Source organism: Mytilus trossulus, unplaced genomic scaffold, assembly GCF_036588685.1.
Source record: "Mytilus trossulus isolate FHL-02 unplaced genomic scaffold, PNRI_Mtr1.1.1.hap1 h1tg000406l__unscaffolded, whole genome shotgun sequence".
NCBI lineage: Eukaryota > Metazoa > Mollusca > Bivalvia > Mytilida > Mytilidae > Mytilus > Mytilus trossulus.
This window is the reverse complement of record NW_026963350.1, coordinates 1,173,098-1,185,575: the sequence shown is the minus strand read 5'-3', so window position 1 is coordinate 1,185,575 and position 12,478 is coordinate 1,173,098.

Below are 12,478 nucleotides of genomic sequence, written 5' to 3'. Positions count from 1 at the left end.
AAGGACACTATTAATTTGTCATGTTTGTATTAATGGCACAATGATTGGTTGGTAGTCAGTGTATTTTTCGCATATTTTAACCTTTTTTTCCTCATTTCAAACAAATTTCCCTGTTTTTATACCTCCATTTAGGGGACGTAAATGTATTATTATGAAACCCGTATAAATTCATATATGTTCGTGTTAAGTGTTTAGCTGCGCACACCTATATTTTGTTTTATAAGTCTATAAGTTTATAAGGCCGTACTTTAACCCAGGGTTTTAGCTAGGATTTTGAGGGCTTTAGTCACTTTTGCGCGATAAAAATCAGCCTATTTTTTTTATAAAGCAAGGGATCTAGGATGTTTATCCCTTTCGTATTTTACGAAAAGGTTTTAGAAATGACTAAAATATTTCATATCAATTTCGTCACTTAAATTTGGAAATCAAATTACTTGAATTCTACCTGTCTTTATGTTTCTGACAAGTTTATGACCCTCAGGTAATTAACGTTTACCAAAGGTGTTAAAAGTTGTGATGACAAGTAATCCGCCTATCGCCAATCAGATGGGTCACTAATCCCTTAATTATCATTATAAAACCTCATAAATGATCATCATAATAATCTATTTAAGTTAAATCAGTCAGTCAGCTTTTCATTTTAATCATTTCTCACAGTTCAGTTGTATTTTCGTCATTTGAACAAAATTGATAAACTTCCCGGACATTTCAACTTTATTTTATTTTCAATATTTCCCTCACGATCATAATTTGCAGTTTGCTTGTCGTAGTTTCGTCAGTTCAACTTATTTTCGTCATACTTTATATAAATATTCAGTAAAAACTTTCGACAACTTCGATTAAAAAGAATGAACTTTATTAAAAACGTAAATATTTTCACTTGCAAACAGGTGCTTCCTGTTCTATGCATTGCGCATGCGTTAAAGTTCGAAAATGAATCCGGTTTTGTTCTGAAATTATTATTCAATTGTCACTTCCCGTTTTCATTCATTTTGTTTAAAAATCGAAAGTAAACGTTATCTACAGTCTACAGTCATAAGAATCGTCACATTAAGTATAGATGCAGATTCTTCTATCCAATATTAAAGAAATTGATTCCAAATAGATATTAAAACGTATTTTCAAGGATATAAATGATTGTGAAGTGAAAAAGTCGTTACAAGTTCATTTGTACAGTGGTTAAAAAATAGAGGCACCCAATAATTAAGGGGTGTGCCCTGAAAATAACTGAAGTGAAGTTTTGATCTTATTACCAGATCCCTATTCTTATCTTCATATCTTAGCATCACATCAGTCAATTCATTCAATATTGCCAATAACTGCCTACATAAGCAATCCTAAAGTCTTCAAAGATCCTAGACTAGTCCTTAAAGGACTTGGACATATATGTATAGCTAGTTTGATAAACATCCTAGATCCCTTGCTTTATAAAAAAAATAAGGCTGATTTTTATCGCGCAAAAGTGACTAAAGCCCTCAAAATCCTAGCTAAAACCCTGTTTCTACATACATGACATATAAGTTTAGAGATAAGATGTTATGATTATCTATATTCAAACATTTAATTTATTTTATATACAATTATTTATTTGAAATGAAATAGGTGACTGACAAATACATTTTAAATATAAAATCAACATTAAATTTACCACAAAGTAACCAGATTTATATTTCAAGATAATACATGTAATAAAAGAGAACAAATTTGTCATTTTTGTATGATATAAGGGAGGTAATTCATATTGAAATTGAAAATATTCTCACAATGCATTTGGCAATGCTGTTTAAATTAAATACAACAGTGACCTCATTCACTTTTCGGGACACAAGAGAAAAGAAAACAAGTGCCAACTGAGTAAGATAAAGTAGATTAAACCGGTATGTCCATATTAACTAAATGAAGTACTGTGGAATACCGGTACAGCATTCAAGAACCATGCATTAGTATATATCCCCAATGAGTATATCTGTAGTGTGTATTGGATTTCTCCACACGGACATGAAAGAATGACAGGGATGATTCTACTATATAGTTTATAAGGGACGCTATATATAATGTCAATATATATCAACAATATACCAAAGTTTCATGAAAATTGTTCAAATCACTATTGAGTTATAGTAAGAAAACTGGAAAATCTGCCATTTTTTATGAATAAAATCCCATAACTTAAAACGTAAAATCTAAAATTTATAAAAATCAAAAGGGAGCTTATGTTAATCGAAATAAACAATCCCCCAAAGTTTCATGAAAATTGGAGAATACATTTTTGAGTCATTGTCCAACATGCTGACAATGGACAGATGGAGGTGCACGATTTACCAGTAAAAATTAAAAAAGAGGATTAGGTTGTATAGAACAGAAGATAAGTACACAATGTATCTATTGTTCTTAATTTTTCTCACTGTACATAGAAATTACTACCAACTTACCAGATAGGAAACCAACTTATATGGTAATGTTGGACTCCCTGTTGGACTGAGTAAAACACCAATCACAGCAGCAGGTTAAATATGTCTTAAGTACCAATCTGTCACCATCATCATCTGGAGGTATTCAGGATATGTGCAACAAAGACTCCCTGAAATTTAAGAAATAAGTATGAATGATATGAAAATGAGGAGAGAAAGACTCAAAAGAAATACAATGTGAAGACAATTCCAAATGTAATAAGGCCAACAACAAACCAGATGTTCCGCAGGGCACAGCTTTATATGACCGCAGAGGTCGAACCCTGAACAGTTGGGGCAAGTATGGACACAACATTCAAGCTCAAGTAGCAGCTCTGAATTTGGATTGTGATTAAAAAGTTGACACAACATAGGTTTCTGACACAGAATGAATGTGGTCTAAGAACTTAAAAACTTAAAAATTTTAAATTGAACATTTACCTATTATGGTCCAATATCCAAATTCTAAATACATAATTAGATTCGGCATATCAAAGAACTCCAAGAATTCAATTTTTGATGAAATCAAATAAAGTTCAATTTTGGAACCTTTAGACTTCAATGTGATAACTGGAAAAATGACTGGGCCCAAATATTAAAAATCTAAATACATGGTTAGATTCAGCATATTGAACATCAATATGCTGAATCTAACCATGTATTTCAATATGCTGAATCTAACCATGTATTTAGATTTTTAATATTTGGGCCCAGTTATCACATTGGTCCACATTGCAAGGTTGGCAAAAAAGCGGTCAATACTAGTATTTGACCTTGCCAGTGGTAAATACCGGTATTTACCGGGAAATACTGGCAAATACTGGCCTATACTGGGAAATACTGGTCAATTAATATTTTCAGTGGTCATTACTGTAAAAAAACATTATCTACCTGGTCAATTAATATTAATTATTAATGAAATATTGAAAATGTTCAAATTATTTTTAAATCTTTCATTTCTATATCTAATGTAAATTCTAAATAAACATTGATTAATTAGTACATTTATATATTATAATATTAGATAAAAAATGTGTTGTCCCTTCAAAAAACTTTCCATTTCCAGCATAAAGAAAGTTTTTGTCTCACAGTTAAATAGACAGGAAATATTTTATTGTTTAAGGGAGTCTTCAAATATCACTTTTATTACTTTCAACCATATTTTATCAACATTTATTGGGGGGCTGTTGTTTTAGTCATTTAATTTTCACACCAAACAATTCCAGTTGACAGGTAAAAAAACACATGTAACTGCATTTATCTGTAGTTTTGTTTACCTTTAATTTTAATTACCTGTAAAAATCATGCATATATTCCATAAAAAAGATATTGATTTATAAATGTTAAAATAATATGTATTTTTTTTATATATCTAAAGTATGTAATATCATAATTCATAATAACTAAATCAGTAGGAATAAGTGTTTTTAAATGAATAAAAAATGTCAAATTCATTAATTTATATAAGCTGACACAAGCATAAAGATAAAAGTTTAAATATATATTTGACTTTTATCAAGTTTTTACTTCAAGTAACAGTAAAACCAACCATGAAAATTTCAATTGACCAGTATTTGCAAGTATTGACCACTTGGGGAGTATTGTCCGGGGCGGTAAATACTGGTAAATACCGGGGGCGGTCGCCCAATCCTTGCCACATTGAGGTCTTAAGGGTCCAAAATTGAACTTTATTTGAATTAAACATAAACTTAAGCCAATTATGATAACTTTTTAAAGAAGTATACAACTTATTTTAGCCCAAAACCAAATTTCTCGCTCTCGTATTACAGGAAGAAAAAGAAAGTATATTTTGGAGAGTTGCACAAATAAACGACCTTTTAAAAAAAAATTGTTTTAATCTTTGAAATTTCGTAATACAAAACATAGATTTCGAAAATTTTGTTTTGTGATTGCATTTTTCCATGTCGAAATTGGTGATTGCAGACACGTGGTATTAGTCATACACAAGTGTCAGCTTGGGATATTCGCATCCAAACAGATATCACCCTGAGGGTAATTAACACCTGGCTATTTAATCTCTTAATTGCCTTTAAGGTCCGACTTAAAGGGATAACAATTAAAGGTGATATAATTTTTATGATCATAATCGATAATAGATGAAAGTTCAAAATTGAGGACAAGTAAAATAGCATCTTCAAAATAATTATAGCGTCGCGGGAATTATTATAGCATCACAGTGAAAAAATATAGCGTCGCGGTACCGCGACGCTAAAACGGCCTGGAGAGAACACTGATTGAAGAACCCCATATATTCAATTTTTGTTGAAATCAAACAAAGTTTAATTTTGGACCCCGATTTGGACCAACTTGAAAACTGGGCCCATAATAAAAAAAACTAAGTACATGTTTAGATTCAGCATATCAAAAAAACCCAAGGATTCAATTTTTGTTAAAATCAATTAGAAACTTAGTTTAATTTTGGACCCTTTGGACCTTAATGTAGACCAATTTGAAAACGGGACCAAAAATTAAGAATCTAAATACACGGTAAGATTTGGCATATCATAGAACCCCAATAATTCAATTTTTGATGAAATCAAACAAAGTTTAATTTGGGCCCTAATTCCTGAACTGATGGGACCAAAACTTAGGGTTCTCACTAAGGCGAGTCCATGAGTCCTGGACTCATCAAAATCTGTCTGGACTCACCATTTTCAAAACTGATGAGTCCACAGATGCATCAAGATTGTAAAATTTTGTATCAACTGAACACAGTTAAACACAAACAATATCATCATTTTATATCAAAAGTTTAAAAAGTAATCTGAATTTAATGTCCTTTCATTGCTCTGTTAGGCCATGGAGGATAAAATATTAAATTTCATTGCAATAAAATATATTCTTCTTGCTGTTGGACTCACCATGGCAAAAAATGATGAGTCCCTGTACTCGCCTTCAAAAATCCTTAGCGAGAACCCTGATTTAAACTCCCAAAATCAATCCCAACCTTCCTTTTGTGGTCATAAACCTTGTGTTAAAATTTCATAGATTTCTATTTTCTTATACTAAAGTTATTAAAAAAAACAAGAAAAATGCTAACTTGGGCCCTTTTTGGCCGTTAATTCCTAAACTGTTGGAATCAAAACTCCCAAAATCAATCCCAACCTTGTTTTTGTGGTCATAAACCTTGTGTTTAAACTTCATAGATTTCTATTTACTTATACTAAAATATAGTGCGAAAACCAAATGTCTTCGGAAGATGACACTGACAAAGACGACGATGTCATACCAATATACCAACCACAATTTGTTTGTAGTCGTATAAAAATAGGTGTGTTTCCTGTGGCATGGCCCAAAAAAATAAGGTCGGTAGGATGGGGATTTTTTTTGGGAAACTGTCATGAACGCATGGAACGTTTGTATATCAGATTTACAATGTATGGTTGGATTTCATCAACCAAACAGGGAGTACACTAGTAGCCATTTTTATATAAGCCGGCCATTTTTATAAATAGTGCTACTTAGACCCTGACCATTTTAAGAAATGCTAAATGAAAAGCTTTTTTCCGATCACAGTGAGAACAAAAAAATTCCCATCACAGTCATAAAACATTGTCAGGGAAGTAACTCTTAATGTAAAAAACTAGAGGCTCTCAAGAGCCTGTATCGCTCACCTGATTCTACTTGGGTTTTTGAAATCATATAAAAAAATATAAAATTTGGCTAAAAGTAACCCGAATAATCCAGTCGTTATATTACGCTCCCTATCGATCACTACATTAACCTCGAAAGGTGGAGAGAATCGGAGACGGTAAGGGCTTGAATTATTCGAGTTAGGCTAAAAGTGACAACACAACCTCATTTATAAGGAAAGGAACATGTTTAATTTCATTCAAAAGTCCCCCACTGGCGGCCATCTTGGATGACGGATCGGCTACAAAGTAACAACACTTGTTCAGCACCTCATAAGGAACATTCATGCCATGTTTGGTTTTATTCCATTCAGTGGTTCTCTAAAAGAAGTCATTTGTATGCATTTCCCATAGGGTCCTATGTTAAACTAAGTCCCATGCTGGTGGCCATCTTGGATGATGGATCGGCTACAAAGTAACAAATCTTGGTCAGCACCTCATAAGGAACATTCATGCCATGTTTGGTTTTATTCCATTCAGTGGTTCTCTAAAAGAAGTCATTTGTATGCATTTCCCACAGGGTCCTATGTTAAACTAAGTCCCCCGCTGACGGCCATCTTTGATGACGGATCGGCTACAAAGTAACAACACTTGGTCAGCACCTCATAAGGAACATTCATGCCATGTTTGGTTTTATTCCATTCAGTGGTTCTCTAAAAGAAGTCATTTGTATGCATATCCCACAGGGTCCTATGTTAAACTAAGTCCCCCGCTGGCGGCCATTTTGGATGATGGATGGGCTACAAAGTAACAACACTTGGTCAGCACCTCATAAGGAACATTCATGCCATGTTTGGTTTCATTCCATTCCGTGGTTCTCTAAAAGAAGTCATTTGTATGCATTTCCCACAGGGTCCTATGTTAAACTAAGTCCCCCGCTGGCGGCCATCTTGGATGATGGATCGGCTACAAAGTAACAACACTTGGTCAGCACCCCATAAGGAACATTCATGCTATGTTTGGTTTTATTCCATTCAGTGGTTCTCTAAAAGAAGTCATTTGTATGCATTTCCCATAGGGTCCTATGTTAAACTAAGTCCCCCGCTGGCGGCCATCTTTGATGATGGATCGGCTACAAAGTAACAACACTTGGTCAGCACCACATAAGGAACATTCATGCCATGTTTGGTTTCATTCCATTCAGTGGTTCACTAGAAGAAGTCATTTGTATGCATTTCCAATAGGGTCCTATGTTAAACTAAGTCCCCTGCTGGCGGCCATCTTGGATGATGGATCCGCTACAAAGTAACAACACTTGGTCAGCACCCCATAAGGAACATTCATGCTATGTTTGGTTTTATTCCATTCAGTGGTTCTCTAAAGGAGTCATTTGTATGCATTTCCCACAGGGTCCTATGTTAAACTAAGTCCCCCGCTGGCGGCCATCTTGGATGATGGATCGGCTACAAAGTAACAACACTTGGTCAGCACCTCATAAGGAACATTCATGCCATGTTTGGTTTTATTCCATTCAGTGGTTCTCTAAAAGAAGTCATTTGTATGCATTTCCCACAGGGTTCTATGTTAAACTAAGTCCCCCGCTGGCGGCCATCTTGGATGATGGATCGGCTACAAAGTAACAACACTTGGTCAGTAACCCATAAGGAACATTCATGCTATGTTTGGTTTTATTCCATTCAGTGGTTCTCTAAAAGAAGTCATTTGTATGCATTTCCCATAGGGTCCTATGTTAAACTAAATCCCCCGCTGGCGGCCATCTTTGATGATGGATCGGCTACAAAGTAACAACACTTGGTCAGCACCACATAAGGAACATTCATGCCATGTTTGGTTTCATTCCATTCAGTGGTTCACTAGAAGAAGTCATTTGTATGCATTTCCAATAGGGTCCTATGTTAAACTAAGTCCCCTGCTGGCGGCCATCTTGGATGATGGATCGGCTACAAAGTAACAACACTTGGTCAGCACCCCATAAGGAACATTCATGCTATGTTTGGTTTTATTCCATTCAGTGGTTCTCTAGAAGAAGTCATTTGTATGCATTTCCCATAGGGTCCTATGTTAAACTAAGTCCCCGGCTTGCGACCATCTTGGATGATGGATCAGCTACAAAGTAACAACACTTGGTCAGCACCCCATAAGGAACATTCATGCTATGTTTGGTTGTATTTCATTCAGTGGTTCTCTAAAAGAAGTCATTTGTATGCATTTCCCATAGGGTCCTATGTTAAACTAAGTCGCCGGCTGGCGGCCATCTTGGATGATGGATCGGCAACAAAGTAACAACACTTGGTCAGCACCTCATAAGGAACATTCATGCCATGTTTGGTTTCATTCCTTTCAGGGGTTCTCTAGAAGAAGTTCAAAATGTAAATTGTTAACGACGAAGGACGCCAAGTGGTGAGAAAAAGCTCACTTGGCCCTTCGGGCCAGGTGAGCTAAAAAATGAAATTGATAAAATATAAGCAATTCAACAAAGGCTAAATGAAAATATATGTGTGAGTTCCAGTTTAACCAATTTGATCGACACTAGAAATTTCTTTTCCATTTCTGAAAAATAAATTTTGAACAATTCCATTTTGACAGACTTCTGTCATCTGAATTTTTCCATTTAATAGAAGTATCCACTACGGCTAAAATTGCTAAAATTCTTAAAAGAATACAACAAAATTAAATAAAAACAAAACATATAAACATAAGGAGATGTAGTAAGATTGCCAATGAGAAAACTCTAGTAGTGTCTCCACAAGAGACCAAATGACACAGAAAGTAACAACCATACATGTAGGTCACAGTTCATGCAGTACAGCCTTCAGCAATGAGTAAAACCTGTACCGCATAGTCAGCTATATAAAAGGCCATGTAATGACAAATGTAAAACAAACTAGATATGGACAATGCCCCCTCCCCTTTATTGCTCTGCCACATGCATTAGTATAGTTCCACATATTTTAGATTTGACAAACAGTGATGTTGGCATACTGCTTCGAATTGTTACTCTGTCTGTAAGACACAAATAATGCCCAGCAGAATGAAAGTACTCTTACAATAGAACCAAAAAAAGTCCAACTACAAATGAACTACCTGTCATTTTCATAATATTTGAAAAAAAAATCAAATTCCTGTGGCCATGCACACCTTCATCTTCATTATGTGTATGAACATCCTACACAATATTAAAGTATTAAAATATTAAAATGTATCCTAATTCGGACAAACAGACGGACAGGGGTAAATTTATATGCCCTCAATCATTTTGTTGCAGGGCATAAAAAACGAGAAAAATAATGCCCTGATTTAGATACAAAATAATGAACGTGAAACAAATATGATATACAGCAACAAACGACAATAGTTATCAAAGGTACCAGGATTATAATTTATTCTAACATGACGTCCTTCAAACGCTTTGAGTACACACCCGTGGTAAAATTTGAATATATTGCATGGGCTGTTCCGATCATACTTCCACGTCATATGCTTTTTTATGAATGAGTTTTGCGACGTCATAAAACGATGACGTTAGAATATGAGCATTTTTACGGGAAAATACACGCTTTTAAATCCGAAAATCATTACAACATGAAAACGTAAACAAACGATGCTAAAATGTGTTATAAGCCACATTTGTTGAAATATTTAAGACATATAAGTAAATTATCATTTAAATTAATTCAAAACTATCTATATACGTTATTCTAAATAGTTTAAGCATATCACTAATTCAGTTTACTCCGTTCTTTTACGCCAATTTAATAGTGCGTTTATTTATGGGAATGGAAAATATTTGCCTCCACCTAGAGCGCTTCGATCCAAAAGAATTGCCGTATTTGACCTATTAGAATCGAAATAGTTCATGGGGGCTTGAATATATCTAGATTTTACCACGGGTTGTCCCTTTATGCCGATATTTTACCCCTCGCTATCGCTCAGGGTAAAATATTTGTCATAAAGGGCCAACCCGTGGTAAAATCACGATATATTCAAGCCCCCATGAATTATTTCTTAAGTACGCCAGACGTGCGTTTCGTCTACATAAGACTCATCAGTGACGCTCATATCAAAATATTTATAAAGCCAAACAAGTAAAAAGTTGAAGAGCATTGAGGATCCAAACCACTGAATTACAGGCCCCTGACTTAGGACAGGCAAATACAGAATGTGGCAGGGTCAAACAAGTTTGTTGGCGCCAAACCCTCCCCCTTACCTGGGATAGTGATGTAATAGCACAACATAAGAACAAACTATGTAAAACAATAAACGAAAGACAAATATAAAAGAAACAGCAAAAAACGACAACCACTTAATTACCATGATTACCATTATTATAGACCATGTACATGATGTAGGCTCCTGACTTGGGTTACCATGATTATAGGCCATGTACATGATGTAGGCTCCCGACTTGGGTTACCATGATTATAGGCCATGTACATGATGTAGGCTCCTGACTTGGGTTACCATGATTATAGGCCATGTACATGATGTAGGCTCCTGACTTGGGTTACCATGATTATAGGACATGTAGGCTCCCGACTTGGGTTAGGCACAGATACAGTGATATAAAATGTGACAGGGTTAAACCAGTTATAGGCCATGTAGGCTCCCGACTTGGGTTAGGCACATATACAGTGATATAAAATGTGACAGGGTTAATCCAGTTATAGGCCATGAAGGCTCCCGACTTGGGTTAGGCACATATACAGTGATATAAAATGTGACAGGGTTAATCCAGTTATAGGCCATGTAGGCTCCCGACTTGGGTTAGGCACATATACAGTGATATAAAATGTGACAGGGTTAATCCAGTTTGAAGATGCGCCAACCCTCCCTTAACATACAATATACCACAAATATATTTTTATTTTTGCCATAGCAAAAAACCCTACCTGTACCATTCAATTTTTGTTAAAATCAAACAAGTTTAATTTTGAACCCTTTGGATCCAGATGTTGACCAATTTGAAAAATGGGCCTAAATATAGTATTAGATTCACCATGTTTATGATTTGTGTCATTTTGTTTCATTATTGTTACAATTATAATAATCATTGTAATACATTGCTTTGTATCTTATCTTATTGAAATCAATCAAAGCTTAATTTTGCACCCCAATTTGGACACACTTGAAAACATGGCCCAAAATCAAAATTCTAATTACAAAGTAAGATTAATTAAGCCTTTCACAACAGGTGGGTCTTTTCACCACCGAACACCGCCAAACACCTGAAAAACCACCAACCACTAAGAAAAACTTTGATATTATACAATAAAACGATAAAATAAATTAAATTACATATAATCATGATAATTTAATCAATTTTTCGATTTTTCTTGACTATTTGTCAGTCTCAGACTGCCATTTGTTTACATGAACCACGCATGTGCGTACCGTGGGAAAAGAATGCAGTCAACCAATGAAGTGCCGTATAATTGCTCACTATTACTATGGGGGTGTGGGTTGTGGAATAAATAAATGTGCGCTTCCTAAGCAAGAGTTTTAGACTATATACAAAGTCCATCTAACGTCTGCTAGCCCGATACCAATTCATAAATAAAATAAAGTTAAATGTACAGAGCATTTCAACTATATTTATATATTAAACTATTAGACCGTGTTACAAAATAATATTTAAAGGTCTGAATAGAGAAAAGGTGCATGCAAAACAAAGGGAAAAAGAACAGACAAAAAGGGTATAAAAAAAAGTATAGAGAATATTTGCAAATGATGAATGCAGCAGCATGCAAAACAAAGGTGAAAAAAGAATAGACAAAAATGGTATAAAAAAATAAAGAATAACAATGAATAATCGGGGGTACTGGAATATAAAACAATACCTTGTTCCCACTTCCCTTCCCCTAACACCCGCTTTTCTACCTCCAACTCCAAATTCCCTCCCCCGGCCCTTACTCCCAGACGATCATCGATTCGAAAGAACTTTTCCAGCATATCCCTATTTTTTACCCCTCTTCAAGTCTCCCGATTCCCTCCCCTCTCCCCCGGTCCCAGCCCCACCCCAGGGAGGGGGGTGAATGATGGTTATACAATCATATACATACATTTGTTTATAATATTTGCAACCTAGCTAAATTATATACATAGTTATACATTTTACAATACAAATATCAGCCAGCCTCCATAGGCTTATAAAGCACTTTGTCCCAAAAATATTAAACATCAATTATACTAAAAACAAATATGTATCTTTCATTTGTGCAAAAAATTGCTACAGATACGTTTTATGTACGAATGTTGAAAATAACAATAATGAATTTGGTAACTACTTTTATCCCTGTAATGAGTATTGCTGCTCTACTTCAAGTAAAAGTTTTAAGTGTGTCCATATCGGATAGATTTGTAAGACCATAGTAACTGTTATAGTTGGTTTGTTAGTCTGTTAACATGGTAAATCGT